We start from the raw sequence: 18,958 nt of genomic DNA, 5'->3' as shown, positions 1-18,958 counted from the left end.
TCAGGCCCAGCGAATATTCTTTTCCTCCAGGAGCCCGCAACCCATGGCTGTTTAAAGTGATTCCCCATTCTATGCTGCCCCTTACCTCTTCTCCCACAACCCCCTTTCCTTCTATTGTCATTTCATTGAACCCCACTTTAATAACCCCACCCTGAACAAATCAATCGACAAATCCCAGAACTAACAGAGTGTTTGTCGTAATCCCACTGTTCGCTCTGCTGGGGTGTTCGACCCACGTCTGGGTTGTCTATGGAGATTGGAAGCTGTCCGGGGGCAGAGACCAGCGATTCCTGTGCTTCCACATCGCCAGTCCCGTTCTTGGCTGGCTCTTAGGAACTACCATAAATAAATAGCAACAGCAGCAAAGGGATCCAATAAAAAAAAGGGGGCTTGGCTTGTACCTTCATCACAATCTTCTCTTGCAAATTTTAGTCAGTTCCCCACTGCCCTGTAACCCATGTCTCTGGCAAAAATCTTGTTAGTCTCCCTCTCCCTCAGTGTCTGCATCTCCCCCAAAAGCCAGGTACTGCTTATAACCCATTCAATCATGCGAGAATCTCTGTAGCATGAATATCCCCTTTGATCCGAGGGAAGAATAAACCTTGTCAGCCTGGATGGACCCAGATAGGGCATTCCCCAGTTAATAGCTCCCTTTAAAAAGCCTCCTCTCTCATTGCTTTGGATCCTGTCTGTTTCCTTACTAAAACCTCCCTCTGGTTTAATGCTATGCACAAGATACCAAATAGGTAAACTGAGTCACACATCATCATACAAACAATATTAGCTCCCCTGGACTGTCAAATTCTCTGTTTGGAAGCCATCTTTGTTTTGCCTCTTTACCCTGGACCCCACTCAATTATGGCTCATGGTTAGTAGGGCCACATCTTCACTTGCTGTGCTGGAGATCAATCTTCTGAAGTTTGATTTAGTAGGTCTAGTAAGGACCCGCTAAATCAAATGCTGAGGGCACCCCCGGTCAATGCAGGTACTCATACTCTTCGTGAAGAGTAAGGGAAGCCGAAAGGAGCGTTTGCTCCTGTCAGCCTCCCTCTGTGAAGACAGCACCAAGCTCAGCTCAAAGTAAGCTGACTCCAGCTATGTATTTTACATAACTAGAGTTGCGTTCCTTAACCTGACCTTCCAGGTCTAATGTAGACCTGGCCTAGGTCAGAAAAAACCACCTTGTGCATCACTTCAGTGGTGACTGTAGTAATAAGAATTCCCCTACGTTGTCATGGCTCCCTGTAATCACAGCCCGGCCATAATTCTCTCTAATTAATAGCTGCCAAATTAATGGCTATGAGTGAGGGCCATCAATGTGCCCTGACACATACAGCTAGACCAGTGGTCTCCAACCTTTTTAAGCACAAGGTCACTTTTGAATGTAAGTCAATCCAGGATCTACCTCAGACCCAAATACCCTTGTCCCGCCTCCTTCCCGGCCCCTTCTCTGAGGTCCGGCCCCTCTTCATGCTGTGTAGGTGGTGGGAAGGGGACACCCTGACATCAGTACTCCATCCTTTGTCATCCCTCCCACTCCCCTCCCCCGGCAGAGCAAGCAGAAGGCTCCTGGGGGGCAGCTCCAAGGCAGGGGCAAGAAAACAATGGCAGTGGTTGGAGGGACACTTGATAGCCTCCCAGCCAAACCAATCCGGATCAGCTCAGAGGCTCCAGGATCTACCAGTAGATCCTGAGCTACTGGTTGGTGACCACTGACCTAGACAAATGGCTTCTACAAACCAGGCTGTTTGACTTATTGTGAAAGAGACACACATATAAACCTTTACTTTATTTTGCTCCCTCACAAAAGCCTTGTTCAACTCCCACTGAAATCCAGGGGCACTACACGCGCATCTCCAAGGGCTGAAATTGGCTGTCCAATCTGTTTTAATCAGGTCTCTCTACTAACAACAGGTGTAGATCCATAAGAGGGCCTCTTACTGATGAAAAAGTATTTTGATTTTGCACCTGCCACTAGTTTTTCAAGCAATAAAACACTCACCTGTATGTTCAGAATTGAACTGATTATTTACAGCAGGTAATTCAGTGAATTTATCCCATTCAAGAATTTTCCATGAACTGGCTTTTATGTCTGTGGATTTGTGTGTTACTTGGAACATACTCATGAACGGTTTATGTCTGCATTTCACCTTATGGCTTCCATGTAAATTAGTCCAAGACTATTCCGTCTAATAACTGCTGTTCACAATTTGCTATGCCAGCTTTCTGAGTGGTCCGCACGGTTACATGGTATTGTCTCTGCTCTTTGACTGGATAACTCTCAAAGCATTGAAGAGGCGGTATGAACACGTCCACTGTGAACACTCATGCTATTCTAAAGAGTAGACTAACGGACGAATGACAAGCCAGTGAGAAATGCTTTCCACTACATTTCCTAGAGTGAAGACGTGGGTGGCCCAGTATTGGAAAAAAGCAAGCAGTGTGTCTGGGCTTTGCTGTGCTCAGGTACGAACCAGACTTTCCACACGTAGAGCCAAACAGCCATGCATTTATGGAGCATCTAGAGTTCCTGATCATATTTGTCTTCTTCCACCATGATCTCACAACTGAAAACATTCCCCAGCACAAAACACGCCATATTTCACTAAGCCCACCCCACCGACCAGTTCAGATGGTCAATGGAACAAATCCCCAGAAATCACTATTGTCAAACTTGCTTAACTCAGGTCTTAAATCTGACCTCTTTGGATTTTGCATCTTTAAGAGACTCTCTGGATCCAACCCCATTCCTCATGGCCCTTCCAAACTAGCCCCTAGGAACAGTTCATTCCTATGGAAAAGTGTACTTCAGCTGGGCATTTTTAATTGCTTCTGCATTTATTGCTAATTCAATTACATTAAATGTGACAACTAATTATCCAAAATAATGCTCAGGCAATCATATTAGTCTCTGAGGATTGATCTCTTTGATAGACATGAAGTCAGGGGAAATTCTAGTTATGCTCTATCACTAACCACCACCCCGAGTAAAAGCAACTGAAGTAGGAGCACCACCGCCTAACTTGGACAAGGCCTCCGGAGGTACGAATCAAGCTACAAGCATTCATGCTTCAAGAAGCAGCCTCCAGATTAGGTGGTGGAGCCCAGTGGTGTCAGCATCAACAACAGTGCCCTCCCCATAGTAGTCTAACGCCAGTAACCAGAGCATAGGACTTTGGCTCCCTCTCATGACTGGTTGTCCTCAGAGGTTAAGTCTGCTGTCCGGGGGGTTAGGTAGTTGTGAGCAAGTGAGTGGGCCATATGAATGACCACAAGATTGTCATAACCAACATGGTCTCCTGAGTCAGGGCACTGCTGCTCACTGTGAACAGGGGTGGGCAATAATTTTTGACCGGGGGCCACTTGAGAAATTGCTCAGGTGGAAAGGGTGGGGGCAGAACACTTCCATGTTTCCCCGCCCACAGACACTGATTGGTCTGTGGGTGGGGAAGCGTGTGAAATCTTTGCTCCCTCCCCCGCAGCGAGAACCACCTAGGTTCCCTCTAGGTTCCTGTGTCCCTGGCAGTGGGAGGAGACTGCACATGCTCCCTCCTTCCCCCCTGCCCAATCAGGGCTTGAGGGTCGGGAGGGAGCACATGACGTTTTTTCCCACCCTGCCCCCATCCTGCAAGGAGCACAGGGCACTTAGAAGTGCCACACTCCTTGCAGGGCGGGAGGACACTTTGCACACTCCTCCCACCCCCAAACCCTGATTAGCCTGGGGGTGGGAGAGCACAAATCTCTCGCTCCCTGCCTTTGACTCTAAGCACCTCACGCTCCCCAGTCTCTAGACCTTGATTGGTCTAGGGGCGGGGGGAGCGGCAGGGCCTCCGTGGGCCAGATCAACCTGCTTGGTGGGCTGGATCTGGCCTGCGGAGGCCCTTTTCCCACCCCTGGTGTAGCAGCACTCTGATTGGCTGCAGGGGGAGCGCCCGGCTCTCACAGTCAATGCTGTGTGCAGTCAGCATGCACCTCACTTCACATGCATGTCACTTGGGTCATACTGGTAGGAGAAAAACGACACAGACGGAAAGCAGTGGAATCTGGCAACCCTGTGCATGGGCCACACGTGGAACCCCAATGGGCCCAAGTGGCCTGCAGGCCCACAGAGTCCCACCGCTGGGTTAGGGAATTTGTAGTCCATTACTCAGGTCATAGACGCTTGTGTTTTCAGTGCCCAAGGTTCTGGTTCAGTCCTGACCCATGGTGGGCAGGCCCCCCAGCCGAGCAACCAAAGGCTGTTTGGAGCTCGGAGACTGAACTGCCCTCTCATCCCTAGACACCGTTGGGTGCGGAGGATGGCGTGAAAGAAGCTCCTGCTGCTGAAAAAGGCTTTGGCATCAGAGGACTGGTGAGCTCTGGATTTACACTGGTGGCAGAGCAGAAGGGGGCCTCATTTCTACCTTGCCCACCCCGCCCTAGTCCCATGATGAACAGAGGGGTGAGCTGCAGAGGCCAGTCCAAATTTGGATCTGTGATAATGGTTCAGGCTCTCTCTAGGACAACAAACTCTCTCTACTTGGGGGCTTTGTTTCCCAGTTCACAGGATACATGTGTGAGAAATCACCTCTCCCCAGCACCAGCAAATCATGGCTAGGACGCTTAATCAAATAATGATCATTAATAAGCATCTACCGCACTGAATAAACATCATCCCCTGCATCTCAAAAGGCTGGCTCGCCCTCAGCTAACCAGCCTGTGTGCAAATCATTTTCACCCCGACAGCTGGGGAATCTCTTCCTTTTGTCATGTACAATGAAGTGGCCCTAATCTGACATTATTACACCGCCGCACGTGCAGTTGCTATAGAAATGACTGTGATGCTGCAGAGGAAGGGCTCTGCCGCACAGCCAGGCAAGGAATGGGAATGAATTCAAGCTTAGGAAAAGCCTTGCTGGAAGAGAGAGATTTCAGCCAGGGCAATATGGAGAAGACACTAAAGAACAAACAGAAGCAAACAGGATCGGAGGTGCCTGATTTTACGGTCAAACCGAGCGTCTCCCAAACACCAATGGCCTCAAGTACAGGAAGAGCGTCACATTGGTACGGTATCTCCTCGTACTGCCCTTGTCAAAGCACCTTCTGTAACGGATTGTATCAGGGCCTTGTGGATTAGCCTTCGGGTACCTCTGGAGTGAAGGTCCCCAAACCAACTCTGGGGGTTTTTCAGGCTGATTTATGTTGCATCTTTGTTCATTTTGTGAAATTTGTTACAGATGGGGGGGGGGGGGGGAGCATCCAGCATTTTCAAAAAGGAAGCATTCCCCTTTTTCCATTCAAAAAGACTTTTCCGTTGGAAAATTCCTTCTTTTTTAAAACTTAAACAAGTTTAAAAATGCTTGAAATAAAAAAAAAAAATGTTGTATTCAACTGCCAACTAACCTTTTGGAAAAACAACTTTTCCATTAAATTTTTGGAAAGTCTGGGTTTGGAAAGTCAGCAAACCAAAGCGATCGGTTAACGGCCCTCACCTTCTCAGACTTGAAGCCACTGTTTTGCAGGGGACTTTGGCCACATTTCTCAACTAGTAGCTGAAGCTGCACTGGAAAAAAGCCCAATTTTTAGCAGTGAAATTCATTTGCTGCTGGGCTAATTTACCTAAGTGTGTGGTGGAGTCTGTCTCACCTGAATTCTGGACCTCAGGGTTGGACTGGTCTCTAAAAGAGACTCTCTAGCTCAGCCAGAGGTTCTGGGCTTGCCACAAGAATCACTGAGCGGGGTTCTAGGAGCCTGTGATGCAGCTCAAACTAGAGCGTCATAATGGCTCCACGTGCCCTCCAAATCTAGATGATTGCATCAGTATCTCTGCGACTCTGTTGCCCATCTGTGCAATGGGAATGATGCCACCCCACCCGACAAGGACAGCCTCAGGATAAAGCCATGAGGGTTTGCAAGAAGCTGCAGTAAAGAGAGATGGAGGCATAGAGACAAGAGCCACTTTGAAGATGTGGTTGCCATGGAAGATACACGTGGACAGAATGTGAAGGTCTGACTTCAGCATCTTCCAAAGGCCAAGCCAGTCCTCTCGAGTTTCAATGGCTGGAAAACGAGCCCCTCAAAAGCAGAAGGAGCTACAGCAGGCTACCAAAATGTCACATACGGAGACATTCCCATCCAGCACAACTACGCTACAGTCATTTCTGTGAGGAGAACTGAAATTTCTCCCACTGCAAAGCCCAGAGGCACGAATGCTCCAAGTGGCGAAGCGCTGCACAGCCATGAACTAGCAGACTTTTGCTTGCGGCAAGCACCACAGCACAGCCAGTAGGAAAGTAGCTGTGGTTTCTCTCTCCAGCTGTGCAGGGGAACTTTCCACATGGCTCCCTCAGAAAATTAACTAGAGCTAGATTCAGGCTTATGTTTGAACTTCTGGATGGAGACGGTGAAGAACAACCTATTGAATCCTATATTCTCAGCTTCTACGGCGAAGCACATGCTGCGTTGATGCCCTCTTGATTAATTTTGAGTCCCATGGTCACATGGACTGATTGCTCCACTCCTAATTACATTTCTTCCAGGGATAAGGGCTCCTATGGCCCCTGGGCTCCCATGCAGCAGGAAAGGCTGTTAAGACTGGCGATGCCAGATTTACCACAGAGTAGATATGCTGCTCGTCTGGCGAGTCCGCGGAGAGCAGACTGCTTTGCAAAGCGATAGCTGGAGCTGGTTGACATTTTTCAAACAAGATTTTTGAGGGTAGAAAATGGCTTTTTTAATATCTGCGGTAGGGATGTAAACAGTTACCTGGTCACCTGGTAAGCATGAGCCTTACCAGCATGTTTACTGGGTAATTGGTTAACCCAGCCAGAGCAGTTTAACTGATTGTTTTAAACAGTAATTAACGTATCTAATCTGGGAGGATGTTACACACTGAAAACTTGTGTTTTTTCCCATTTTTCTCTTTTCAGTGGCAAAATAGAGAAAGGGAAAAAAAGGGGGAAGAAAAAAAATAGGGGAAACAGCAGAAGAAAAAAATTTGGGGGAAAACCCAGCCCAGGCAATTTTTTCCTCCAAAACAATCATTTTTTATAATTTTTTTTTAACAAAATGGTTCCTTTTCTGTAGGAAGAAAAAAATATGACAAGGTGCTCAAGCTATTACACAACATGTGTTTGATTTTTCCAGCCTGCTGGAATAATTGCCAATCAGCTGAGGCTGGACTCCTGCCCTGAGGCAATAGAGAAAATCTCAAAGCCAATCTACAGCCGTGTGCTGACCGGGACACGACGAGCCCTCTCTCGGCCTGGCCTAGGGAGCTTTCACCCGGCTTACACCACCAATTGCTCACTAGCGTTCACCAGGCAAGGAACACAGCCCCTCGGGAAGTGCATGAGACATGCTGCCAGCCAGGGATCCGGGGATCCAAGCTTCCTGCTCAGAAGCACACCCCTTTTACACATCCCAAGCCCTTGCTGATGGCTGGGGTTTCCCAAGGTGTCGATTTACCCTCAGGGAGCAGGGAGGACCTAGCTGTTCTACTTCCCACATGCACATTTCTAAAACAAGAAGTGGGGCTGACAAAACCTGCTTACCCTGCAGCCAAGTGATGGTCTGCCACCTCCACTGTCTTCAGGGCCTGCCCATCTCTGAGTCACTGCAGGCACGAGTGGACCTGCCCTGCTTAGCGTGTCCAAGTAGAATCACTGGGGGAGAGGGAGTTTGGGGGTTGAGAAAAGCATATTGCACATCACTCCATGCTGAGAAAGGCCGACTGCAGTTGTGAAACCACCTCATTCATTATCATCTGCTCGGTGCTCAGGAAAACTCAGCGTAAAGACAGCTCCTGCCCCAAAGATCGAAAACTCCGAAGAGCAGTACCAAAAAGATGGGGCCAGGCCCACTGCTGGGGGAAGGAGCAAAGTACAAAACTGTGCCGGGACCTGGTGATTCAAAAGGGCCACCAGAGCCTGGCACAGAGCACTCCTGGGGGAGCGTAGCCCCAGGCTCCACCCCTTCTGGCTGAGGCCACGCCCCTTCCGGGGTCCAGCAAGACTGTCAGTCCCATTGGACAGAGCACACCGGGATGTTAGAACACAGAGAACAAGCTTTTTGGTCTCTGTTTTACAGCTACTGACTGTTGGGTGGTGTCCAAAGCCTGGAACATGGCAGGTGACTTACAGCAGGATCACCGTGGCAGTGGGGTTCCACTGGCAGGGCTGCACACAATGTTGGTTTCACGCAAGGTCTGAGCCAGTGTGACGTGCTTATCATCCCCACCCTCCGCCCTTATCCAGAATTGCAGAGAGATGGGCCTCCAGCAAAACCTGGCATTGGAATTTTCTGGAGTCCGGGAGAGTTTCAGTCCAGATCTGAAAGCTGCTGCGTAGGCCCATTGCTCTCAATGGTGGAACTGGATCTTGGATGTAAACACCAGCAGCCCACAGGCTCCCTTTCTGGAAGGCAACACTAGCTTTGCTGGAAACGGAGTGTAGCCAAGCACAGGGCTTAGACACGTCCATGCAGCATTTATTCTATACAGAGTAGTCCAGCACTGGGGGCCAAACTCATATGAGTTAAAGCTCTGTCCACTACATCCCCTGCCCACGGCGTACCGTTAAAACACGTTTCAAGCCCCCAGGGCTCCAGCTCTCTGGCGGGTGCATGATGCCAGTCTACAATAGAACTGACAGAGGCACAGGTTCCAATTTCGTGCAAGCCCTTGTAAATCCAGAGTAACTCCAATGAAGTCGGGGGGGGGGGGGGGTCTCCGAGTATACACCAGCAGCCTTGGACTGTAGGGCATCTGTAGGGAATTGCAGCTGAACAGTTTATAAATAACTAACTTCAGGGACAGACGCAGGGAAGTCTGCAGCAGGGCTGGGAACAGAACCCAGAGCCCTTTGCTACCAAGCCTTTGCTTTAACCCCCAGAACCATTTCCCACCCTCAGGCAGCTATAAGTGTTCCTATGGACTGTTCCCAGTACCACAGCAGGGAGGTGCTGCCTGCTGACAGGGAAGCTGTGAAACCAAAGCCCTTTCTGGCGCTCGAGGGGCAGAAACTTTTTCAGCATCGCTGCTTCCCAAGATAGATTTGCATAAGAATGACCTGCAGTCTGTGTTCCTAGATCTAGACGTAGAATCCCCGCACCATAGGGCTGGTAACTCGAGAGGTTATCTAGTCCAGTCCCCTGCACTAAGGCAAGATTAAATATTACTTAGACCATCCCTGAAAGGCATTTGTCTAACCTGCTCTTAAAAATCTCCACAGATGGGGATTCCACAACCTCCTTAGGCAATAGTGATAGAAATGTAGCCGTGTTAGTCTGGGGTAGTTGAAGCAAAATGCAGGACAATGTATTCCAGTGCTAACAACCCTGACAAGTAGGAAGTTTTTCCTAATGTCCAAACTAAACCTCCCTTGCTGCAGTTTAAGCCCATTGCTTCTTGTCCTACACTCAGAGGTCAAGGAGAACTATATTTCTCCCTCCTCCTCCTAACACCCTTTTAGGTACTTGAAAGCTGCTATCATGTCCCTCCTCAGTCTTCGCTTTTCTAAACTAAACAAGCCCAATCCTTTCAGTCTTTCCTCAAAGGTCATGTTTTCTAGACCTGTAATTACTTTTGTTGGTCTTCTCTGGACCCTCCCCAATTTCTCCACATCTTTCTTGAAATTATGGAGATTCTGCAACGTCCCTAGGCAATTTATGCCAATGTTTAACCACTCTGAGAGGAAGTTTTTCCTAATGTCCAACGTCAACCTCTTTGGCTGCAATTTAAGTCCATTGCTTCTTGTCTCCTCATCAGTTAAGGAGGTCAGATTATCCCCCTCCTCTTTATAACAACCTTTCATGTACTTTAAGACATATGTGTGTCTCCTCAGGCCTCTCTTCTTCCATCCAGACACACACACAATTATTTCACTCTCTCCATATAGGTTGTGTCTTCTAGATTCTCAGTTATTTTTGTTGCTCTCCTCTGGGCCTTCTCCAATTTCTCCACATCTTTCCGGATGTGCGGGGCTCAGGGCTGGACGTTGTTCTGCTTTTCTCAGCGCTGATAAGAATTACTACTTGCATCTTGCTTACAACACTCCCAGAATGGTGTTAATACATCCCAGTATGGTGCATATTCACCCATATTTAGTTTGTAATCCACTAACACCCAGATCCTTTCCATGATGTATTGCATCATGGAATGCGCCTTCCAATGTATTCCAGTTATCCACTGGGTGTTTGAAGGGCAGCCCGCCTGGACAGGCGGCAGGCTCTGATTGGAGTTGTCAAGTGCACTGAGTACATTGGCAATGGCTTCAGAACCTCTGACCTCCACACTAAGGCGAGGGAAGCAGGAAGTGAGTTGGCAGGAAACCAGGAGAGCCAACGGAAACAGTGTGGGGATTTGAATTGGAAGCAGTGGCCTTCCTGTTTCTATTTTTGTGTGACCAGAGCAGAGCCTGGGAGATATGAATTAAGCTAGGGAGCCAGGAATGGAGAATCCAGCGACATCCATGCCTAGGGAAGGACTCAATCTTGGAACTACAGCTGGGTGAGTAAAACTACGTTTTAATACCCCCCTCCCCCAGTTGCTCTGTAACACTTAGCAACCAGGCAATATTTCAACCAACCATATTTTCTTTGTTCTGTTAATAAATCACCCTTTTAAGGCCATGCTCTGATTCCTGTGTCTTAGAAGGCAGGAGATTCTGTGTGCACATGCCTATGACTGCAAGCCGTACTACTAGGAGGGAGGTTTAAAGAGCCTAAGGGTACCCCACAGGAAAAAAAAATCCCAAATGCACCTTCTTGGGTGCTCAATGGGGGTTTTGCATTTCAATGGTAGCAGCAATATCAATCCAAGGCCAGGGAATCTGTGACCATGGGGAGCTGTGTCAAGCCTTTAGTGGCAGGCTGTTTTTAAAATAGCTTGCAGGCCCCCACCTCCTGCACTCGGAGTGCAGGAGTAGGGAACAGCCTTGACACATACCCTAAACAGCGGATTAGTTAATGTATTTTGTCCAACTTCCCTTGCAGCGCAGTCCAGAGAAGTGACTCTCTCAGTATTCACTAGCTTTGGGAGCGGTCGCCAACAAGAAAGAGATATAAGAACGAATAGCCAGACTGGGTCAAACCAATGGTCCAGCTAGCTCAGTAACCTGTCCTCCAACAGGTGTCCCAAAGGGACTGAACAGAACAGGGAATCATCAAGTGATCCCCATTACCCTCCCCCCCATCACCCATTCCCAGCTTCTGACAAACAGGCTTGGGACACCCTCCCTGCCCAGCCTGGCTAATAGCCATCAAAGGACCTATTCTATCTGGCTCTTTTTTGAAGATAAATCTGTTCAAGCCGCAGCCTGAAACTTCTTAATCTCTTGGGTTCGCCACTCGCTCCCCTCTCTCAGATGTTGGAAATCCTCAAGGGAGCGGTGCTGATGTTCCCGATAAGATGCCTCTGGCAAACGAGTCGGCTACTTGCTGCCAGCTGGCAGCCACAAGTGCCTCATTAGGAGCTTCTCCACCAGGCTAACCTGCATGCAGCCCAGTTTTCCAGGAACCCTTCACTCTGCTGTTGAAAAGCAGGAAGCTCAGCACAGGCCAAGACGTTCCTAGCGTAGTAAAACAACAAGTCCATGCCCAGCCCCGCTATTAGCTAGGGAGCATGAAAATCAGTCCAACTCATTCTTCCATCATTTCCAGAGATCCCAAGATAAAGGCACCTCTGGGCCTTGTTTGGGATGCCCAGGAAGAAACGTAGTAGGTGTCAAGAATGCAGTTCGGAGGAAGTGGAAGATAAATCAACGGGATTGGAAACATTTTCTGTCCTTTCCCTTCCCATTCCCAAACTAATCCCCTATAGCTGGATCTCAGAAAAGACACACAGTCCCAGGGCAACATATAAGAAAGGCCAGACTAGGTCAGATCAAAGGTCCATCTAGCCCAACAGTAGCCCGTGTCAGGTGCCCCAGACAAACTCTCTCAAATGTACAGTCGATTAAGTAGAGGAGCAATCACAAATATGAATTTTCTCCCCAGCAGAAATAGCTCTCCCCCAGACTCCCATGAACAGAACTCTAAACTAGACTGAAACATGCATCACAGAACTTGTTCAGGGCAGAGTTTTTCAAACAATGTGTGTGTCTATAGATTTATAGATCCTAAAGCCAGAGAGGCCCATGATGATTTGAACATGTACAAAAAATGTTACCACTTCATTACGCATCTCTGACTACATGAAGATGTAGTTGTAAGAGAACAGGGCAGAGCAGGCCTTGAGAAAGACCATTTAGCACACCATTTTCAAAAAAACAACACAGATTATGGGTTACATTGCGTTTGACAGCTCATTTGTGAGAGAGAGGGTGGGTTTTTTTTACATTTCATCAAAAGTTGTGAAATGGGCGGGAGGCATGAACTAGATTTTTGCAAAGAACAAAAAGTCGCTCTTGTTTCTCCACCAGCTCTAGAGCTGGTTGGAATGGTTCGAATTTTAGACCTCTGGCACTGGGCCAGAACACCATAGAAAAGCTTTGTCAATATTAGCGCAGAACCATTTGCCTTTCCTTTGACCAACTGTAGCGGGCAATCACAGGCGGTCCAGAACCCTGCACATGCAAAGGGGAAGAGTCACGGTCACGCACTTAACCTGAAATTGGACATCTCCTTTCCAAGGGCTGTGCTATCTAACAGCAGAATAACTTTGCCTACAACACCCAGGACCAGTAGGCGGCAATGAGGCAGTGACATTCTGTTTGGTTTGTACAGCACCAAGCACAATGGGATCCTACTTCGGGATCAGGGGCTCCTAGCCGGCACCACAAACGATGACCATAAACACAGACTTGGTGTTACCACAGTGCACTCAAGGGGCTACATTTTTGTAACGAGACTCCAACTTTCCTCCTCTTGCTGTTCTTCAGATGCACAGAGTCAGGAAGGTAACATTTAAATACGCTCTGCTGGGCCACGGCTCCATCTCCCTTGAAGGCTCTCAGGTAAAAGAGCACTTAACGGTACAGGCTGACTCCATGCCCTCCTCCAATCTCAGTAGTGCAGTGAACACCCCTGCCTCAGCTCGCTCTCAGCCACCAGAGACCATGGTCCAAACAAGAGGATGGTGCAGTGATCAGATGCCAAAATTCCCTTACGTCATCAGCTCCCTTGCCTCTTCTTCCTGCAGCTGTCAGGAATGAACTCTCGCCTCAACAGCTCAACCAGAGTGGGCGCCACCTCTCCCCCGGCACACAGAACTCTCCAGCACCAGCCTCAGTGTGTGAGCAGCGTGAATTCAGGAGCCCTCTTCTTCCCACACTTCATGGGCAAAGGGGAACAGGTGAAGAAACAAACAAATGAAGGCCGGGGGGAGGGGGGGAGGGGGAGATTTCTGGTTACCAGCTCTGTGTGGTGCTGGTAAATATGCATGGAAATGTTTATAGCAGGAATATTAGGTTTCCGTTTCCATCGACTGCAATGTCCTCTGGGATGAATAAAGCAGAAGAAAGCAAAGCAAAGGCCTTGTCACGTCAGCATGAAACTTTTCCTCGGAAAATAGGAAGATGTTATTGTCCTGAGCCCCCGACCTGCCATTCCCCTTGCACCAGGCAGCATTTCAGCCTCCGTGCCAATGGCACATGGTTTGTGTTTTGCTGGGTTTGGGAATGCGAAGAGGAGAAAGAAAGGAAGAATTTTGCCACAGTTGAGAAGAAAAGCAGGGGATTCAAAAATCGACTCCCTTGGCCAGCCGGCTCAGACTATTTAATAGCAGGAACCACAAAGACTAACATTCTACCCAAACAATGTTTTTGTAAAAAACATTGTGCAGGCTCTGGACACACCAGACATCTGTGCTGGATCAAGCAAGCCAAAGGGAACGTGCTTATTTCAGTAAAGCCAGGCTCACTGAGCCGGTAACTTAAACCAGGTGGGGCCGCGTTTCACATACTCTGATACAGGGCTTCCTGTTTTCCAGGGAGATTTGCTGGAAGCCCAATGCCAAGCTAAGAGGACTCTTTTCTTCCTGGTGTTCACCTTGTCCCTGGCACGGAACGGATGAGGAGGGGGCCTGACACCAGAGTGGGGGCCCTAGAAGTTACATGTCCGACATTCAGAGGCGAGGAACTCCCATGACTCCAAACCGAGGCAAGAGTTCTGCGGCTCTTCTGAAAGTCAGGAGTGGAGTTACAATGTTTCCAGGCTTTGCTCCCCAGCTCCAACTGCAGTTAATAGTCACTCGATCTTGCTGGGAAACTCTGGTTTATACATGAAATCTGAAGCCTTGGTTACAACCCTTCCCCGGCAGAAGAGGCAAGCTAGCGATCACGTAGATGTAAGATGAGGTACTGCAGTCCTCTGAGCCCACTCCATGGTGCAATCAGGGCCCTTACTCACATGGGCAGCCCCAGCAAGGAAGGGACTTGCAGGAGTGGATGCAATAGAGCCTTATTGGTGATCTGCATCTCCCAGTTCCATGGTTCTCTGCCAAGCTGGCTGGCATTCAGGGCAGAGTTTGGCGGAATGCACCAAAGGGGAGGTGTGTGGTGAGAAAAACAGACAAACATCCCCTGCCCCACATACAGACAGTGATAGCACCAGCCTCCGGGACCATGAACACAAACAGTGGCTTCCCAGGGCCACATGTCAATGGAGATAGCTGCTTCATTCAGCACCCTCAGAAGTGTTACGCCCCCTTCACACAGACAGGGAACAGCAGGAAATTCTTACAAACCACGGAGCCCCTCCATCAAGCCACTTACCGTCCACAAGCAGGTATCTCAGCCCCAGCGAGGACTGGGCCCCAAGGGACTTGTCCACAGTCACACAGCGAGTTAGTGGCAGAGATGCAATCAGACTCCAGAGCATCAGCCCCAGGCTCACTCCCTGGACCATGTCGACCCAGCCTCCATCTTAGTCACACCAAGCGTAGGAACACATTGAACTTCTAGGCTGTAAATGACTATTCAGGAATAAATAACCCCGCACTCTCCAGCACACTGCAACCACAACACATTCGAACAAGGCCACAAACTCTAACTCAGGCCCCAGTAGTACAAAGGAACCCACCTGTCTGGGGCCAGCAGGTCTCTACACAGCTGTGCTAGGGCCCACCTTGGTAGATCCCTTCGTAGGATCAGGCCCTGAGAATCTGAACTGGTATCAGGCCCTGTACTGGTCCACCAAGTACCACTCAAAGCTAGGTTTCAGCTTGGACAATCATCTCAGTCTTCAATTGGCCAATGTCTAGTGACAAACTGGCAACTGTTATTTTCCCCACCAGACTAGTAAACGGAGGAGGTGATTTGAGGCTAGAGGGAGATGTGAGGCTGAACAGACAGGGAACAGAAGAAAAGTCCTAAAAAGGTTGGTGAGGGTATCAAAAAGTGACAATAAAGGAAGTTTCCCAGTCCTTGTACCGAAGATTACGACTTGGTTACAGCTGACTCCATTCTGCCTACCCATATCAGAGAAGGAAACATAGGCTTAGCAACCAATTTTGTGCCTCTGGCCTCAGTTGCACAATGCCAATCAGGGCAGAGCCTCGTAAATTATTTATTTATCTGATCATTGTAAGATAAGTGTTGCCGGCATCGCAAGATAATTTACTGCCACACATCATCAGGCAACACGCTGGGCGGAGGCCCGGTAACGCACTAAAGTTTGAAAAATAGGAGTTAGTTCTGTTTTGTTTTTTAAGTAGGTGGATAAAGCTTTTTCTACTGGGAATTTTGTTCACAGCACCAGGCATTGTAATGAAGGGAACTGCCCTTAATCATCTCACCAGCAGAGACGATTGGATAATTGTTTATCATCCAGTCGATCTCCATGATCTAAGTTCTAATTGAAAACTCCTCTTAATTCCTGCAGGGGCAGGATGCATCTGTCACTATTTGCAGAAACACAGGCCAAGTCCACACCGGCAAGCGACTGTGAGGTAAATCAGCCCCCAGCACCGTGACTGACAAGATGTCCACACTAGCAAAGCATTTAACATGCAGTAACTCAACGGTTACTGTGCTCTAAGTAAATCACCTCAACGAGTTTGCTGTGCTCTGGATACAGAACTAGGGAGCCAGTGGGGAGACGAACTGATTGTTGTGTCCTGACTGGGCTCCAGAAATGGCCCATAATCCCTCAAATCCCTTCTGCTCTGTGTTTGTGGAACTTGGCTGTCTGCCATGCAGGTCGGTGCATATCCCTCAGCAGAGCTCCGTTTGGGACACCCTGCGGGCTGTGCTGATTTGCTCCGGGACACAGAGCAAGCCAGCCAGATGAAATGCTCATGCTGTTGAACACAGAGGCAGGGATCTGTTTGTGTGAGCATGAGAGAGGGGCTGGGAAAAGAGGTGGGGAGCATGAGAGAGAGGCTGGGCAAAGAGGTGGGGGGAGGAGGGAGAGAGTGGGTCAGAGATTTTAGGATTTCCCCCTTCCACTGCCTCAAGAGGGGTTGTTTCCTGCCACTGTCCGAACTTACAGACAGCATGCTGAGAGATAGCCACTGCCCCGCATACACACTGACACATTCCTTGTCATACTCTCCCCTCTTTCCCCACATCTGTTGAAAAGCAGCTGTCAGTGTAGCAGGATGACCATGGAGCAATGGGTCTGGGTGATGCTGACTGCCCATGCGGCATTACAAACCCTTCCCAAAGGTACCCTGCGGCCAGGTACACAGTGGGATAACAGTGGGATAACTCCCATAATCAGGGCTCGCCGAACCGTGGTGCAGATCGCCCAAACCTGGCTCTTCCGGGTTGCAATCTACTCGCCACAGGTGAGTAGACTGCATTATTTGTCGAACCCTGCCCATAATGCACTGCTCTCAATGACCTGCCCCACCACCTTACCGCAGGGAGGCCCCTTATCCTGCCTGGCCTGGGGCTGCCTGGCACTTGGTTGTTCCGTCCCGACCCAACCCAAAGGAGGCGAGACTAGAGCCCACGACCCTGCCCTCCCCCAGCGAGCACCCTATCCCCAGGCCATGCAGGAACCCACCCCACCCCACCCCACCACCTTACCGCGGGGAGGCCTCTTATATTGACTGTCCCAGGGCTTCCCGGCACTTGGTCATCCCAACCAGAGGGAGACAGGACACGAACCCATGACCCTGTGCTCTCCCAGGCGAGTGCCCTATCCCCTAGCACAATGCAGGCACAAAAGCTTCAGGGGGTAGCCGAGTGGTCTATAACTGGAAAGACTTAAACCAACTAATAGTCTAGCAGCACCGTAAGACTAACAAAACATGTTGATGGTATCATGAGCTTTCGTGGGTACAACCCACTTCTTCAGATGAAGGACCAAATTTACACAAACACCCCCCGCCCCGAAACCCCAACCAGGAGTTTTCTATCTGCTACCCAAGATACACAAACCTAAAAATCCCGGATGACCCATCATCTCAAGCATTGGCAACAGGATTATCTGGTTATATTGACTCTGCTCAGACCCTATGCTGCCAGCACACCTAGCGATTTTCAAGACACCACCAACTTCCTGAGGAAACTACAGGACATCAATAATCTTCCTGAAAACACCATCCTGGCCACCATGGACACAGAAGCTCTTTACACCAACATTCCACATGAAGACAGATTACAGGCTATCGGGAACACCATCCCCGATGACACCACTGCGTATCTGGTTACAGAACTCTGCAACTTTGTCTCAATTGCAAGTAGTTGTAGGTGAGGACAATTTGTATTTTCAAGTCAGCAGCACAGCCATTGGCACCTGCATGGCCCCACAATATGCCAATGTCTTTATGGCTAACCTTGAACATTTCCTCAGCTCTCACCCTCTAGCTCTCTTACTCTACTTGTACTACATAGTTGACATCTTCATTGTATGGACCCACAGGAAAGAGACTCTTGAAGAATTTCACGGGGATTTCAACAACTTCCACGCCACCATCAACCTCAGCCTGGATTAGTCCACATGAGAGTTCCACTTTCTTGACACTATAGTACAATTACATGACAGACACATTTCCACCACCTTATACCAGAAACCTACTGATCTTCATGCTTCTAGCTTCCATCCAAGACACACTTCTCAATCTATAGTTTACAGCCAAGCCCTAAAATACAACCAAATTTGCTCCAATCCCACAGAGAAACACCTACAGGATCTATATAGAGCATTCTTAAAACCAAAATACCCACCCGGAGAAGTGAAAAAACAGATCGACAGAGCCAGAAGAGTAGCCAGACATAAGCTACTTCAAGACTGGCCAAAAAGAGAAAACAGAATTCCACTTGTCATCACCTACAGCTCACAACTTAAACCCCTCCAACTCATTATCAACAATCTACAACCTATCCTGGAAAATGACCCCTCACTCTCACAGCCTTGGGGGACAAGCCAATCCTCACTTACAGCACACCTCCATCATAATCATCCAGGAACCAGCTCCTGCAATCAGCCCCGGTGCCAACTCTGTCCACACAATCTACACAAGCAATTTCATCACTGGACCCAACCACATCAAAAGCTCATTTAACTGCACATTCACTAGTGTGATCTATGCCATCAAATACCAGCAATGCCCCTCTGCCGTGTATATTGCCTAAACTGGACAGTCTTACAGGAAAGAATTAATGGACATGAATCAGATATCCAAAAAGGCAACACACAGAAATCTGTTGGAGCACACTTTAATCTGCCTGGGCACTCATTAATGGATCTCAATGTCAACGTGTTGTTTCAGGCCAATTCCGCAAGCCAAATACACAGGGAAGCGTTGGAACTTAACTTCATTTACTGGTTTCGGACCCATCACAAAGATATGAATAAAGGCATTACCTGGCTAGCACATTACCTACCACATCCTAATGACTTAAAAAACCAAACAATGGTTCCCTAAGAACAATTTGCACCTTCTCTATCAGCTTCATGTAATATGAGCACTCTAATTCACTATTTTCCCCCTTTCTTCTCCCCCCACCCTCCCATCCCCTATTTATTTTGGAACTGGACTTTTAATACTCCGTTCATCTGAAGAAGTGGAAATCTCCACAGCTTTCTGTGA

General features: G+C 48.7%; 1 protein-coding gene and 1 long non-coding RNA gene across 4 annotated transcripts in view; one reads left to right on the top strand and one right to left on the bottom strand.

Moving 5' to 3' along the window:
- Positions 1–18,958, bottom strand: part of POC1A (POC1 centriolar protein A) — a 161,852-nt gene that overhangs the window by 41,199 nt on the left and 101,695 nt on the right. The window lies entirely within an intron of this gene.
- Positions 10,221–18,958, top strand: part of LOC142830963 (uncharacterized) — a 56,316-nt gene continuing 47,578 nt past the window's right edge. For both annotated transcript variants that reach the window (XR_012906536.2, XR_012906535.2), the window contains exon 1: positions 10,221–10,486. This is a non-coding gene — a long non-coding RNA (uncharacterized LOC142830963). The remainder of the gene's footprint in view (positions 10,487–18,958) is intronic.

The sequence above is a fragment of the Pelodiscus sinensis genome, chromosome 11 (assembly GCF_052426305.1).
Source record: "Pelodiscus sinensis isolate ZL-2025 chromosome 11, ASM5242630v1, whole genome shotgun sequence".
NCBI classification, from domain to species: domain Eukaryota; kingdom Metazoa; phylum Chordata; order Testudines; family Trionychidae; genus Pelodiscus; species Pelodiscus sinensis.
This window is presented reverse-complemented; position numbering and strand designations above follow the sequence as displayed.